This window comes from Rutidosis leptorrhynchoides, chromosome 6 (assembly GCF_046630445.1).
Source record: "Rutidosis leptorrhynchoides isolate AG116_Rl617_1_P2 chromosome 6, CSIRO_AGI_Rlap_v1, whole genome shotgun sequence".
Lineage (NCBI taxonomy): Eukaryota > Viridiplantae > Streptophyta > Magnoliopsida > Asterales > Asteraceae > Rutidosis > Rutidosis leptorrhynchoides.
In genome coordinates this window covers 17,462,465-17,479,653 of record NC_092338.1, presented here as the reverse complement: position 1 = coordinate 17,479,653, position 17,189 = coordinate 17,462,465, and positions in this window count along the sequence as shown.

Sequence of the window (17,189 nt, the reverse complement as noted above, 5' to 3'; positions counted from 1 at the left end):
GGTGTCGACACCAATAATACACAGGGGCGAATTTAGAGGGGGGCAGGGAGGGGCGCCCGCCCCCAGTCGATTTCGAAATTTTAGTGTAAAAATTTGGATTTTTTTTATTTTGCCCCAAACCCAAAAGCCATTTGCCCCAAAACCTACATATTTTGCCTCAAAACTTTCAAAATTTGCCCACAATTCTCTAAATTTTGCCCCAAAACCTTCAAATTTTGCCCACAAACCTTCAAATTTTATCCAAAACCCTCAAAATTTTGCCTAAAAACCTCCAATTTTTGTCCCCAAAACTCCGCATTTTGCCCAAAAAAGTTGCTATGGTTTTAAAAAAAAAATTTCGCCTCCGGTGAAGAAAAATCCTGCTTCCGCCACTGATTAATACATATCAGTCGACACCTACAACAAGGTAGTAGATAGTAACAACAAGGCAGTAGACGGTCAGCTACCTTGTAATTGACTGTCTACTGCTTTGTTCTCACTGTCTACTACCTTGTTGTTACTGTCTACTACTTTGTAAAAATGGTAGTAGACGACAGATAAAGGTGGTAGATAGAAATCCCGTCTACCGAATGGTGTAAAAAGACAATTTTTTTAAAAAAAGTGTATTTTGTTTGAAGCCTTATAAAAAAGTGTATTTTCATCAATTTCCCGTTTATTAAACATTTTAGAAAATGGTCATCTTGACCGATTTCCCCTTATAGAATTACCATATCTGCTGCATTGTCCAATGGGTTTGAACTTCTAAGGGCCCAAGTTACGAAGGTCCATTATGAATTAAATGAGCTTGTCTGAATATAAAACTCTAACAAGTGAGTAAAGTTGAGAGATGGTTAATGGGTTAAACACTACATGGGTCAGATGGCCATAAATGATAGCTCAAAAACATAAGTTGCTAATGAACTTTTTAATAGTTAGAGCACTGGTACATGTGAAACAAGAATTTTTAAGTTAAATAGTTAGGGCTTCAGGTGCGATCGCACCGGGCATCAAGTTAGAAAGGGCATCAAATATGGCGTTCGGATTTTTTTCTTAAAAAAAAATAAAATAACTAAGTTGTAGAGAATGAGTAAAGAGATGAATGAGAATAATGAAGAAAGGAAAGGTGGAGTGAATTGGAGGGAGAAAATGTGTAAAGTAATAATGCATTTACATGTACCTTTTGAAACTATATGAATATTAAACTATATGAATATTTTAAGTAACAATGAATTGGTAATTGTAAAATGATGGAGGACATCTAGTGTCTTTCAAAACTTCATATATTTAGCTCATTAAAAATTATTTATCTTCATATTTCTTTTTCCCCTTTGATTTTGATTCTTTGTTATATTAAACGAGCTACACAATTTTTTTTATACGAATTCGAAGTTTCTAGATTCTGTTAAATACAAGAGTTATACGGAGTAGTTTTTATTTAGATAACCCTTGATTATGGAGTAGTATTTTACTTTACTGATATAATAAGTTATGGTTATTGTTACGCCTTCTTGAATAAATTCTACATAGTATTTAATAATTTAGTAAAAAGTTAAATTATATTTTTGAAATCTAATCTTTAACTACTATCAAGTCACACTATTTCGACTAGAAAAAAAACTTAGCTTTGATATTAGAATTAATTTTTAAATATATCGATCTTAGACTTGACTTATAATATGAACTAGTTGTGGAGCCCTCGCTTTGCGCCGGGGGCTCCGTTTTGAATGCGAGTTAAAAAAAAAGTTTTGATCTATTTTATAAAATAATTTTTTTTTCCGACATCTAACATTGAAGGGTTGTTTCTTTTGTGAAAGTTGTTTCTTTTAGCGTTAAAGTTAGTTGATCTATTTTTTAAAAAGAATGTTTTTCAACATCTTTTGGTAGCATTGAAGGGTTGTTCCTTTTAAGAAAGTTGCTTCTTTTATCGTTGGAGACAAAAAAAAAATGTAGCACAGTAGTGGCGTATGTGGGTCCTACTGTTTGAGCGCAGTGTACAAGTCGGTAAAACGTGGTGGGTGTTATTATTCAGTATTTTTGGTGTTAGTGATGGGGTAAATAATAATATAGAATATAGGTATAAAGTGGAGGGTTCGATTTGTATTTTAATGGAAGTTAGAGGGTTAGATTTGTGAAAAGTAAAAAATTAAATAGTACTATTCATAACAAATAAGACAAATTTTGTCTATTAGTTACTACATTGGTAATTATGATTATTATTATGATTTTTAAATGTAGTTTGTCTCTTCAAAGGGTTAAACTATACTGTACGGAGTATTTGTTAAAATATTAATGTGAGAACGAGCAATATAAACTAATGTTTCAAACACTTCATGTAGCAAGTATAAATCTTAATAGGGGCATCGTATTGTCATCTTGCACCGGGCAACAAAACTATTAGGACCGGAGGCCTGTTTTTAACTCACATATATTTTAGAAATTTTGGTGATATATGTTAATATCTCTACATTTTACAAAGCGTGAAGGTTAATGCTGACGTGTCAAGCTGTCAGAATACCCCACACCCATTATCCACGTGTCATCTCGCAACTGGCTAATTTTTCTGTAACAAAAAAAATGAAAATTACATCTGCCAATCTCCTATTGGCTACGCGAATATAACCCGACCCTATACTTCATCTGCATCTATTTCACCCACCTTTTTCTCTCTCTTAAATATTCATTCATCCTCAACCTTTGAATGGCCGATTATGGCCTCTGGTCGCCGCTATCTAGGACATCACTAGCACCAATGGATCCGTTGCGTTTTCCTCTACACAACCGTATAAATTTTGTAGACTAACACCAGATTCTTCGGAACTGCCGGAAGTTTCTCCGGTTCTTAGCCGGCTTGATGAAGACGAAGATAAGTTCAATTATTATGGATACTGAAAAATCGGAGGTTCGTGATGGTTGTAATACTTTCAATCAGAGATTTGTTGCATTGCTTTAATTCGTTGTATTTAGCCAATTTTTATGGTTCTAAAATTGGTACAAAAATCATCGTCTGTAACACCCCTCTATCCGATTTCTCTCAAATTCTTCTTCAAGAATAACCATGTTGAACAATCTTCAATTTTTTAAACCCAGAATCCTTACTCCGAACTGATATAGGGTTGTAATTTCAATCCTCGACTTCATCCGTCAATCATTGAACGTCTCTGTCGAATATATTTATTGGTATTTTCGTCGTACGTGAACTTTGTTTAAGGATAATCCGGCTTACCAGCAGGTGTGTATCTGAATATATTATACGGAGTAGATTACAATCAATTGAGATTTCTATTGTGTTTCAAAATTTGTCAAATTGATCTTTCTAATCAGTATCAATCTTAATCAGATTAAAAGCTAAATCGTTTCGTTTTATTTGGTAACTTAGAGTTATTTGGATGTACAAATTTAAGCTATTTATTTGAATGATGTTACAATTATCTGATTTTTAATGTTAGTGTTTATGTTTCAAGATTCATGATTTGTTTCAGATTCAGAAAGCGTCTAAAGTGATGGTGAGCAAGAACAACAAAAAGGTCATGAAACTGGGGTATAATCTACAAATACTTTTCGTTCTTTAATTATAATCCACGAAACTAAGGTATAATCCAGAATCTGAATAATGACGATGTCTACTTTTGTTAAAGTTGTTCATTTATCATTATTTCACATATTTTGTTTATAGTTTCAATTCATTTATACATTACTAGAGTTCCATTGAACACGAAATCGATTTTTGAGTCGATTCTCCAAATCTCAATTTTCCTTTCAAGATTATATAGTGCGTTCGTTCAATTCATCTGGCACAATAATTACCTAATGGGTTGATGTTGGTAGAACTAATTATAGTAGCTTTAACTCATGAAGTCTTATTCAAACTACAGTTTTAGCTTTTAAATACACATGTTAGGCTGCGTTTTTGGTCATGGAACAAAATCAAAGTACGTTTTGGGTATATGTTAAAACCATGATGATTTTTTTATGTTGTTGCTTATTTTCTATTAATTGATTTCCATAAAGTGGCCAAATATTCAAAATGCTAAGTGATAAGGAAGTAGAATAAGTTCAACTATAGTACTTGAGTCAAATGAAAGAAAGTGGATTACTTATATATCCAGAAAAATCTATGTTAGACAACTTATAATGACCCTTAGTATTATTTTGACTAATTTTGAACTTGACAATTGATTGTTATTGACTGCATTAGCATTAGCATTAGCATTTCACAACATAAAACAGATTGAAACTGCTTTTTGAGTTTTTTTGACTTTTTTTTTTTTTTTGACTAATTTTGAACTTGCTTTATTTTTTTTTATTTTTTTGACTATTTTCACTTAATGACTTTGTTGACTGTGTTTTATCTTGATGATTGACTGTTTTGACTACATTGGCATTAGCATATCATACATTATAATATAATTTTTTTTTTTACTATTTTGACTACACAACATAGAAGAGGTTGAATATGTTTTTTTTTTCCTTTTTTTATTTTTTTTTATATTTTGACTGTTTTTTATTTTTTTTACTGTTTTTGATCTTGATTAGTGGTTGCAAATTTGACTGATTTTATATCTTTAATATGCCTCCACAGTTAACATTAGCATAGCACAACTGCTATTTCCATTAGCCAAATATTTTTGAACCTTGCATTAGCACAATACAAGACACTGGCAAATCGATTACATGTTTTGATTAAACGCCGCCCGTTCAGCAATCCCAATCAACGATATCAGCAACAACATAATGATCCTTCTGATTCTTTGGGAACGATGATACCAACTCCCGGTGTACCTCTAAGTGGGAATAACAACATGATGTCATCATCTATGGATAACTCTTTAGTTGGTGGTATTAACATGATGTCATCAGCTGTAAATGCAGATAGCTTTTTCAAGGGCATGCACACTGGTGCATTTGGTTCAAATGATGGTAAATTTCTCTCTTTTACTTAAATGCCACATGCAGAATGGGCTGGGTGGGTAACAGAATTTAAAAATATCAAATATCAAGATCAGGAGGAATCTTAGCCTCCAAACATGCATACTTGTGAAAATGTTAAAAGTGACAAAACTGGTCAAAATTTAAACTTGAATGATCCTGATTTGAATGTAGGTTTTTTGACTTAATTTGACCAATTTTGACTATAATACACTGTATTAGGGTTACATTCATCCTGATGTGAAAAATTGCTATCAGAAAGAGAAAAATGAGACTGAGTAACCCGACCGGCTTTCATGGTTGTGTTCCTTTCATGGCTTTTGCTTCAAACCTCAGGAAAAACTCTCTTCCTTACAAAAATGGACTCCTTTTATCCTAAAACCACATATCCAAAAATTCTAAACTTATAAATACTCTCTTTTTTGTAAAATTTATAACATATACAAAAATGGATTTTGTAGGCCTTCACTTATTAAGGGCCTCTTTGTATCATTCGTGTTATATTAATAAAAATTTGTTGCCTTTAAAAAAAAAGAATATATATCGAGTATATTTTTATTATAGTTGTATATTAAATAGTTATGACGTATTTATTTAGTTACATTACATGGTTGATGTATACTTGTGTTTTACAGATGGGAAATATGGTTGAAATCTTGAAAGTAAGATAAGGAACGTCGAAAACCTTCTGGATCAAAAGGTGAATTATTAATTTACTTGATAAATACTGCTTATGATTCAGCATGTTATGTTAAATTTTTAAATGTTATGTTTTTTTTAATAACAGCCTATTTTGCTATATTTGACTAACTTTGACCTATTTCAATATGTCAAAGTCAGCATGTAATTTAATGTGCCAAAGTCAACCTATATTTCAATGTGTCAAAAATGTCAGCCTACATTTCAGTGTATTCATGATAATGCTAAAAACGAACATATATTTCATAGCATTATTCCTCAAGAAAGACAAGCTTTTAGTTGCAATTGTTCTATTTACAAGTGATATTCGTTTAAATAATAAAAGGTGAAGACAAAAGACAGATTCGACGATTTGAAGACGCAAACGACCAAAAAGCTCAAAAGAACAAAAGACAATCAAAAAGGTTCCAATTATTGATAAGAAACGTCTCGAAATCACAAGAGTACAAGATTCAAAACGCAAAGTACAAGATATTAAATTGTACGCGAGGACGTTCGAAAATCCGGAACCGGGACTAGAGTCAACTCTTAACGCTCGACGCAACGGACTAAAAATTACAAGTTAACTATGTATACAAATATAATATAATATATAATTAATTATATTAATTATATATATATTATATATATATATTAAAAACTGTCGGCAGCCAGAAACTCCAAGGGTGTGAATTGAAAATACCTCTCCGCGACTCGCGGAGTTTGAAGGGCTTTTTGCCGCGAGTCGCGGAGCCCCAAATTTCACTTCTGGCTATAAAGCCAACCGAATTCTGATCGAATTTATCATCTTTTTTCTCTTCCTCTTCATACGTAAATATATTTATATTTATAATTTATATTTTAATTTTAATTATAATTCTAATAATAAGGGTATGTTAGCGAATGTTGTAAGGGTGTAAGTCGAAATTCTGTCCGTGTAACGCTACGCTATTTTTAATCATTGTAAGTTATGTTCAACCTTTCTATATTAATGTCTCGTAGCTAAGTTATTATTATGCTTGTTTAAAACGAAGTAATCATGATGTTGGGCTAATTACTAAAATTGGGTAATTGAGCTTTGTACCATAATTGGGGTTTGGACAAAAGAACGACACTTGTGGAAACTAGACTATGGGCTATTAATGGGCTTTATATTTGTTTAACTAAATGAAAGTTTGTTAATGTTAATATAAAGATTTACAATTGGGCGTCCCTATAAATTACCATATACACTCGATCGGACACGATGGGCGGGGTATTTATATGTACGAATAATCGTTCATTTAACCGGACACGGGAATGGATTAATAGCCACTAGAATAATTAAAACAGGGGTGAAATTACATTCAAGGGTAATTGGTGTAATTGTTAACAAAGTAGTAAAACCTTGGTTTACACGCAGTCGATAACCTGGTGTATTCATTAAACAAAGTATTAAAACCTTGTTACAATTCGAATCCCCAATTAGTTGGAATATTTATCTTCGGGTATAATAATAATTTGACAAGGACACTTGCAATTTATATTTATGACTGATGGACTGTTATGGACAAAAACCAGACGGACATATTGAATAATCCAGGACAAAGGACAATTAACCCATGGGCATAAAACTAAAATCAACACGTCAAACATCATGATTACGGAAGTTTAAATAAGCATAATTCTTTTATTTCATATTTTAATTTCCTTTATTTTATATTTAATTGCACTTCTAATTATCGCACTTTTATTTATTGTTATTTTATCGCACTTTTATTTATCGTACTTTTTAATTATCGCAATTTAATTTTATCGCACTTTTATTATTCGCAATTTCATTATCGTTATTTACTTTACGCTTTAATTTAAGTCTTGTATTTTATATTTTACATTAGGTTTTAACTGCGACTAAAGTTTTAAAATCGACAAACCGGTCATTAAACGGTAAAAACCCCTCTTTATAATAATAATATTACTTATATATATATTTGTATTTTTATAAAAGTAAACTAATATAGCGTTGAGCTTTGCTTAAAGATCTCCCTGTGGAACGAACCGGACTTACTAAAAACTACACTACTGTACGATTAGGTACACTGCCTATAAGTGTTGTAGCAAGGTTTAAGTATATCCATTCTATAAATAAATAAATATCTTGTGTAAAATTGTATCGTATTTAATAGTATTTTCTAGTAAAATAATAACTATTTTATATACTACCCCGCTGCACGCCAAGTATTTTTGGCGCCGCTGCCGGGGAATTACTCTTAAAAGCCGGAAGCGCAACGCTAATAAAAAAAAAAAAAAAGATTTTTATTTACTTTTATTAAAAGTCATTTTTGTAAAAATTACGTTTTAATCATTCAAAAATATAAAAAGAAAAACAAAAATATAAGTATTTTTAGGATTTTGTTAAATATTTAAGTTTTATAAGTTTCTTTATTTTTATTTTAGTTTATAAAAATATAAGTTTTAATTTTAATATCTTTTAATTATTTAAAAAACAGAAAACAGAAAATAATAAAAAAAAATAAATAAAGAAAACGCGTAAAAATTAGTACCTGTCAACTGAATTACTGAACCCCGCGACTCGCGGGGTTTTCCTCTTTATTTGCCGCGACTCGCGGAGGTCTTCTGACACACGGACAAAAACCCTAATCACGGGTTATTTTTGATTATTTTTAATTATTATTATTATTAAAACCTAATTACTATTATTATTATTATTAGTTTTATTTTACTTTTTACTTTATATTTATATATTTTAGTATTAATTAGTTTTATTAAATTGTAAAATTAATAGTTTATTAAATAAATAACATAAAAATAATATTTTTATAAAAATTGTACTTTTTACAACTTTTTGTATATTTTCATATTTTGTACCTTTTTAATCGTTGTAGCGTAATATTTATATTTTTAGCTCATATTTAATTTTAAACTTAGTTTTTGCTATAGTTATTTTTACTCCTAGATTTTTAGGCTTTGCCGTAAAATTCCTTAAGTACTTTTTCTTTAGATTAAGATTTAGGTGCTTTAGAATTTTGCGATGCCTTTTTAAGTTTTAGTTTCTTTTTAAGTTATTTCCATTTGGGATTTAGTTTTTCTTGTAAGCTTTAATATTTTTAGACCTTTTACTATGTATCAATTATCATTTCAATTAGTAATATCAATTTGCGATTATAATTTTAAGTTAGTTGTAGTAATAAGGTTAAATTAGTTAAGTATTTTTAAGTTGTTATAAGTTTCTTTTATTTTTCCGTCACCTTTTATTTTTCAACCATTTTTTTCATTTTTCCTTTTTCGACCTTTTTCGACGAACTCTTTTTCTCTCTTATTTCTCGCTATTCTAGTTTTAGGACTTAGAATTTTTTCTACTTCTTATCTAAATTTCTTAAAATTACGAAAATTTATTTTAAGTAGTTAAATTGATAGACATCAAAATTTTCTGGTTCGTAGTAATAGTTGGATTTGTACGTGGACCGGGTTATTGGAGCCAAACAGTCCTCAATTATATTGAGACCAAACGAATCCTGCCCCTCTGCTGCATCTTTTGGCTATTCGAAACGTGGGCAAAATCAGAAAAGTCTATTAATTGGATAACTTATTATAATTTTTCTTTCCTTTTTAAAAACTAATAGGATATTCAGTGAATGCACCGAGCAAGACGTTCATCACCTTTTGTACGTTCACCACCTGTAACTCGATCAAGACATCGTTTAACAAATATAACCGCCGTTGATTTTTCTTTAGAATCATCATCCAGTCGACCAAGTACTTCAGTTCAAATTACCGATAATCCATTTTTTGAACCCGACCTCACAATTGAGAATCCAGAAAATATTCAGGAACGGTTCATAGATCCTGAACCATTAAACTTTCCTCCGGAACCACCAATCATTCAAACAGAGATTGTTGAGGAACGAACTATTAAATCAGAATCATCTAGTGATACCGATTCAACAAATTCAATTATGGAGAATCTGGAACCTTTAAGTATGGAAGACCGAATGAGAGCTAAACGCACTGGCCAAGGTCACGCAATTACTCATCCAGACATTAATGCGCCAGATTATGAAATCAAAGGACAAATTCTACACATGGTGACTAATCAATGCCAATTTAGTGGTGCGCCGAAGGAAGATCCAAATGAACATCTACGTACCTTTAATAGGATCTGCACACTATTTAAAATCCGAGAAGTGGAGGATGAACAGATATATCTCATGTTATTTCCCTGGACTTTAAAGGGAGAAGCCAAAGATTGGTTGGAATCGTTACCTGAAGGGGCGATCGATACATGGGACGTTTTAATTGACAAATTTCTTAAACAATTTTTTCCCGCATCTAAAGCCGTAAGACTTCAAGCAGAAATTGTTACGTTCACACAGAAACCAAATGAAACTCTATATGAGGCGTGGACAAGATATGGAAAGTTGTTAAGAGGATGTCCGCAACATGGTTTAGACACCTGTCAAATAGTACAAATATTCTACCGAGGATGCGACATCACTACAAGAAAAGACATAGATATAGCAGCTGGTGGTTCGATTATGAAGAAAACCGAAACTGATGCTTACAAAATTATTGATAATACTGCTTCCCACTCACATGAGTGGCACCAAGAAAAAGATATCATTAGATCATCTAAAGCAGCTAGAGCCGATTCTAGCCATGACTTAGATTCCATTTCCGCAAAGATAGATGCTTTCGAGAGACGAATGGAAAAGATGACTAAGGATATTCATGCTATACGAATTAGTTGTGAGCAGTGTGGAGGACCACATTTGACAAAAGATTGTCTCAGTATTGAATTAACAATGGAACAAAGAGAGAATATTTCATACATAAACCAAAGGCCTGGAAATAATTATCAGAATAATTATCAACCGCCAAGACCGATTTACAATCAAAACCAGAATTATAACCGAAATATTCCATACAACAACCAACAAGGTCCTAGCAATCAACAAGTATCCAATAATACTTACAATCAGCAAAGACCAAATTTTCAAAACAAACCACCACAACAAACCGATGATAAAAAGCCGAATTTAGAAGATATGATGACGAAGCTAGTTGAAACTCAAACGCAGTTTTTCACATCTCAAAAACAAACCAATGAACAAAATGCTCAAGCATTTAGAAATCAACAAGCTTCTATTCAAAATCTAGAACAAGAAGTAAGTAACCTAGCAAGGTTAATAGGTGAAAGAAAACCGGGAAGTCTACCAAGCGATACAAATGCTAACCCCCGGAATGAAACAGCTAAAGCTATTACCACAAGAAGTGGTACAACACTTAAACCACCTGAAATACCTATAACTTCTGATGAAACTATTCCTACTCCACAAGAACCACAACCTGATCAAGATAAGGAAAAAGAACCGGTAGTTGAAAAGGTTAATGAAGATAACACAGTTAAGGATAAACCTTATGTTAAACCATACCAACCACCACTTCCTTATCCGAGTAAAATGAAGAAAGAGAAACTTGAAGCCGAGCAATCCAAATTCTTGGATATGTTTAAACAGATAAATGTAAATCTTCCTTTCATTGATGTGATTTCAGGAATGCCAAGATATGCTAAATTCTTGAAAGATCTAATCACGAATAGAAAGAAAATGGAAGAACTCTCGGCTGTTACTATGAATGCCAATTGTTCAGCAGTGCTGTTGAATAAGATACCAGAAAAATTATCTGATCCAGGAAGTTTCACAATTCCATGTTTTCTGGGTAGTCTTAGTTCAATAGAAGCATTGGCTGATTTAGGTGCTAGTATAAATCTAATGCCGTATTCACTGTACGCTAAACTAGACCTTGGAGAATTGAAACCAACCAGAATAAGCATACAACTAGCCGATCGATCAATAAAATATCCTAGAGGGATAATGGAGAACATGCTAGTTAAAGTTGGTACTTTAGTATTTCCAGTAGATTTTGTTGTTTTAGACATGGAAGAAGATTCTCAAGTTCCTCTCATATTAGGAAGACCATTCTTAAACACGGCTAAAGCAATGATAGACGTGTTCGGTAAGAAACTGACCCTAAGTATAGAGGATGAGAGTGTTACCTTTTCAGTAGATAGAGCAATGCAACAACCACAATCTGCAGATGATACATGTTATTATATTCAAACTATAGATGCACATGCAGAATTATTAGAAGAATTTCCAGAATTACAAGGAACAGGAGAATGTTCTTTAGGAGAAGGTAATGAACCAATTGATGAAGCTGAAATGTTAGCTACACTTATAGCTAATGGATATGAACCAACAACAGAAGAAATTCAAATGCTAAAAGAAGAAGACAGATATCGATATAAATCATCGATAGAAGAACCTCCGAAATTAGAGTTAAAGCCACTTCCAAACCATTTGGAATACGCTTATTTACATGGTGAATCTGAATTACCTGTAATAATATCGTCTTCTCTTACTGAAAATGAGAAATCACAACTCATTTCTGTGTTGAAAGCTCATAAACCAGCCATTGCATGGAAGATTCATGATATTAAAGGAATAAGTCCTTCGTATTGCACACATAAAATCCTTATGGAAGAAGGTCATAAAACGTATGTGCAACGCCAACGAAGACTAAATCCTAATATGCAAGATGTAGTTAAGAAAGAGATTATTAAGCTGCTAGATGCAGGTTTGATATATCCAATTTCTGATAGTCCATGGGTAAGCCCAGTTCAATGCGTGCCGAAGAAGGGTGGCATGACTGTCATCACAAATGAGAAAAATGAGCTTATTCCTACTAGGACTGTAACAGGATGGCGTGTATGTATTGATTATAGAAAATTAAATGACGCCACCAGAAAAGATCACTTTCCCTTACCTTTCATAGATCAAATGTTGGAAAGATTAGCCGGAAATAGTTACTATTGTTTTCTAGATGGATTTTCCGGATATTTTCAAATTCCAATAGCACCCGAAGATCAAGAGAAAACCACATTCACGTGCCCTTATGGTACTTTTGCTTACAAACGCATGCCATTTGGACTTTGTAACGCCCCTGCAACCTTTCAAAGGTGCATGATGGCGATTTTTCATGACATGATAGAAGAATGCATGGAAGTATTCATGGATGACTTTTCAGTCTTCGGTGATACATTTAAATCATGTCTAGTTAATCTGGAACGAATGCTAATTAGATGCGAAAAATCAAATCTAGTACTTAATTGGGAGAAATGCCATTTTATGGTTAAAGAAGGCATCGTTCTTGGACATAAAATTTCAAAAGAAGGAATTGAAGTGGATAGAGCTAAAGTAGATGTAATTGCTAAACTTCCACATCCCACCAATGTTAGAGGAGTTAGGAGTTTTCTAGGGCATGCCGGTTTTTACCGACGTTTCATAAAAGATTTTTCTAAAATTGCCACTCCTATGAATAAACTCCTAGAAAAGGATGCGCCATTCATCTTTTCAGATGAATGTATCAAATCTTTTAATATTCTTAAAGAAAAACTCACTAATGCGCCGATCATGATAACACCAAATTGGAATCTACCATTTGAACTAATGTGCGATGCAAGTGATTTTGCAATGGGAGCCGTTTTAGGACAAAGGATTGAAAAACGATTTCAACCTATATATTATGCTAGTAAGACATTACAAGGAGCACAAACGAACTATACAACTACTGAAAAAGAACTCCTTGCTATTGTCTTTGCTTTTGACAAATTTCGATCATATCTCGTTCTAGCAAAAACGGTGGTCTATACCGACCATTCTGCTCTTAGATACCTATTTTCAAAACAAGATGCTAAACCAAGATTAATCCGTTGGATCTTACTCTTACAAGAGTTTGATATTGAAATCCGAGATAAAAAAGGAGCAGAAAATCTCGCCGCTGATCATCTTTCTCGTCTTGAAAATCCCGAATTAGAAGTTCTGAATGAATCGGCCATACAAGACAACTTTCCTGATGAATATCTATTGAAGATAGATTATAAAGAAATCCCATGGTTTGCAGACTATGCAAACTACTTAGTTTGTGGATTCCTTGAAAAAGGATTATCGTACCAAAGACGAAAGAAATTCTTCAGTGATATAAAACACTATTTCTGGGAAGATCCACATCTGTTTAAAAGTTGTCCCGATGGAATAATACGCCGATGTGTATTTGGAGATGAAGCTAGTAAAATTTTAAACCATTGTCACACAGGACCAACAGGAGGGCATTATGGGCCTCAACTAACAGCAAGAAAAGTTTATGAAGCTGGATTCTATTGGCCTACAATTTACAAAGACGCACACCTTCTTTGCAAATCCTGTGATGCATGTCAAAGGGCCGGAAAAATAAGTCAACGTGATGAAATGCCACAAAATGTCATCCAAGTATGTGAAGTATTTGACATTTGGGGTATTGACTTTATGGGTCCATTTCCAAAATCTCATAATAATTTATATATACTCGTAGCCATTGATTATGTATCTAAATGGGCGGAAGCACAAGCTCTCCCAACTAACGATGCACGAGTTGTAGTCAACTTTTTAAAACGTCTTTTTGCAAGGTTTGGAACACCGAAAGCTTTAATAAGTGATCGGGGTACTCATTTCTGTAATAATCAACTTGAGAAAGTTCTTAAAAGATATGGAGTAACTCATAAAATCTCCACCGCATATCATCCACAAACAAGTGGACAAGTTGAAAATACCAACCGAGCTTTAAAACGTATTCTAGAGAAAACCGTAGGATCAAATTCAAAGGAATGGTCCATTAAATTGGAGGATGCACTCTGGGCTTTTAGAACAGCCTACAAAACTCCAATTGGAACCACACCTTTTAGACTTGTTTATGGAAAAGCATGTCATCTTCCAGTAGAAATTGAACACAAAGCATTTTGGGCTTTGAAGACATGTAATCTTGATTTACAAGAAGCCGGACGTCTACGATTAAGTCAACTAAACGAATTAGAAGAATTAAGACATGAAGCATACGAAAATTCGTTAATCTATAAAGAAAGAACGAAGAAATGGCATGATAAAAGAATCAGAAGTTCAAGGGAATTTAAAGAAGGAGACAGAGTTCTTCTTTTCAATTCACGATTCAAGCTATTTCCTGGAAAATTGAAGTCAAGATGGTCTGGACCATTCATAGTCAAAAGAGTTTTCCCATACGGAACGATAGAATTAATAAATTCAAATGGGATTGAATTTAAAGTTAATGGTCACAGAGTTAAACATTACATACATGGTCCGATGGAAGTCGACAACGAAGTTAATCACAATTTCAATACCACAGCTAACTAAGTGTGGGGAGAATCAAGTCTTTAAAGGATAAATATGTATTTCTGTTAGAGTTAGATTGTCTGTTTTCGTGTAGTTCTCGAAAATGGAACACGTATGGTCTTTCCCTAGCAGACCCTAAAGAACTAGTCTTCTCCCCCCATTCTGAATTTTTATTTTTTTTAGGTTTTTACGAAATGAAGACTGCCTGTGAACTAAACCATGGTCTAATGCTACACGCTTTGATCACTAAACGTAATAATGACATACTACCGAGCGAAATAGTATCAGTAATCAGAGAAAGAATGGACGGAGTTAGAAAAGGATCCAGATGCGAAGATAATAAGTTACAATTTGGTAAAGGAAAATCAAAATCCGCAGCGAAAAGAAGAGCACGACACCTAGAAAAATGTCACAAATGCGGAAAATGGTCACATGGAGGTAAATGTTCAAATAATCAAACCTATTCAAATACCGAATTTGTTACTTTATGCAGAGACGGACCGTTCATATGTTTAGAAGAAAAGACAATGAATGCTCGAGGTTACGCCTATGCAGCCATGGAAGACCAATTAAACCGACTATCTTATGAATATAATAGATCATATAACTAAGAAATCTATTTCACAGGTATGTCTGTACAGTTTTTATTTTTATTTTTATTTTTAACCTTTTGATAATAAACGCTAATTTGTTCGCTAAAAAGTATTAAATTGGTATTAAATAAAATTAGGTTTGGCGACCGAAATTATTGATATCATTCAAAAATTTATTACATCACTGCGAAATTTAACGTTTATTCTTAAGGTATAAATATCTTTAATCAATCAAACCAAAATATTTCAAAAATTCGTCATGAGTTAAATTAGGTCTTGGAACCGAAATTACTTTACCGAAAAGAGGGGCGCATATTTTTGATAATATTTGATTGATAAAAGTGGGATAAAAAGACAAAAAGATTTTTAATTTATTTTTACCATGTTTTTAAAATTAATATTTAAACCTTAATTTAATATTGTAAACTTTATAAAAACAATATATTTAAAATTGTAAATATTTAAAAAATTAATATAAGTTTGGTATGAATTTATAATATGAATTTTTAAATTAAGTTTGGTGTGAATTTTTAATTTTTAAAATATGAAATTTTAATTTTATGCATTTCAAATTTTAAGTTTGGTATGAATTTTTAATTTTTAATATTAATTATGAATTTTATATTTATGTTGTGTGAATTTAAAAAACAAAAATTTACTTTATCTCATTAAGTTAAAAATATGATTTTTAAAATTCGTCGTAAGTTGAAGACTAGGTCTTTGAACCGAAATTGCTTTACCCGAGGGAGGGACGAGAACTTTTATTATCATTATTTTTAATCTTATTGATTTAAAGTATGCCAAAAACATTGAAAAAACCCAAAAATCTTAGCTTTTAAAACAATCGCTACAAAAAGACAAATTTTAAAATTTTGTCGAGGGACGGACTAGGACATCGATCCGAAACGACCTCGTCCTAAATAACAAGGAACGAGCTGGAACAGAATAACACACACACACATACTGCACTTCGAAAAAAACCCGAGAAAACCCACGAAAATCATCCCAAAAACTCGATTTTTCACCGTTAATCTTCAAATTTTTCACTACAATCATGTTGAGGAGGATCTTATCTAAGAATTACTCAAGAAAACAGGTACAATTACACCCCAAATCACCTTTAAATCCGAATTTTAGTGTGTTCTTGAGCATATTTTCATAATTTGAATTTTGTTAATTTTTAGTGTAATTAGTGTTAAATTGTTAGTATATTATGCATGTATAACCTAGATTGATGCTTGTTAACATGATTTGAAGCCAAAAACTTCAAAATCTTTAGAATCTAGGGTTTGTGTTCTTGAGCAAATTTGGGGCTTTTTGATATAAACAGGTTATGGCCGATTTTTGTCATGAATTGTTGCTAAATTGAGTAGTATAACATGTCTAGGTAGTTAAATGATCCAAACTTTGAGCCTAAACATGATTTTGAGAATTAAAGTGGACTTTTTCAAGTCCAAAATTCATGAACTTGATTTTTGAAAGATAATGCCATTTGAGACTTGTTTATTTGCTAATAATGATTATTTTGACATGTTATTTGAGTTGAATGCTTATGAACTTGGCGAAAATTTTCGTATATGCTTATTTGAAAAAGTGTAGATTTGATAAAAATGTGGAAATAAGCTTAAGTTTGATATAAATTGATAATGTCATTGTAATTATTTTGATTGATGATTTTGCTGACACTAATGCATATTTGGATGCACAAAATTTGTGTTTGATGTGTTTTGCAGAATGAAAGGGGTGAATCTTCATCCCAAGCCCGCCATGCTCCTGCTGAGAACTTAGAACA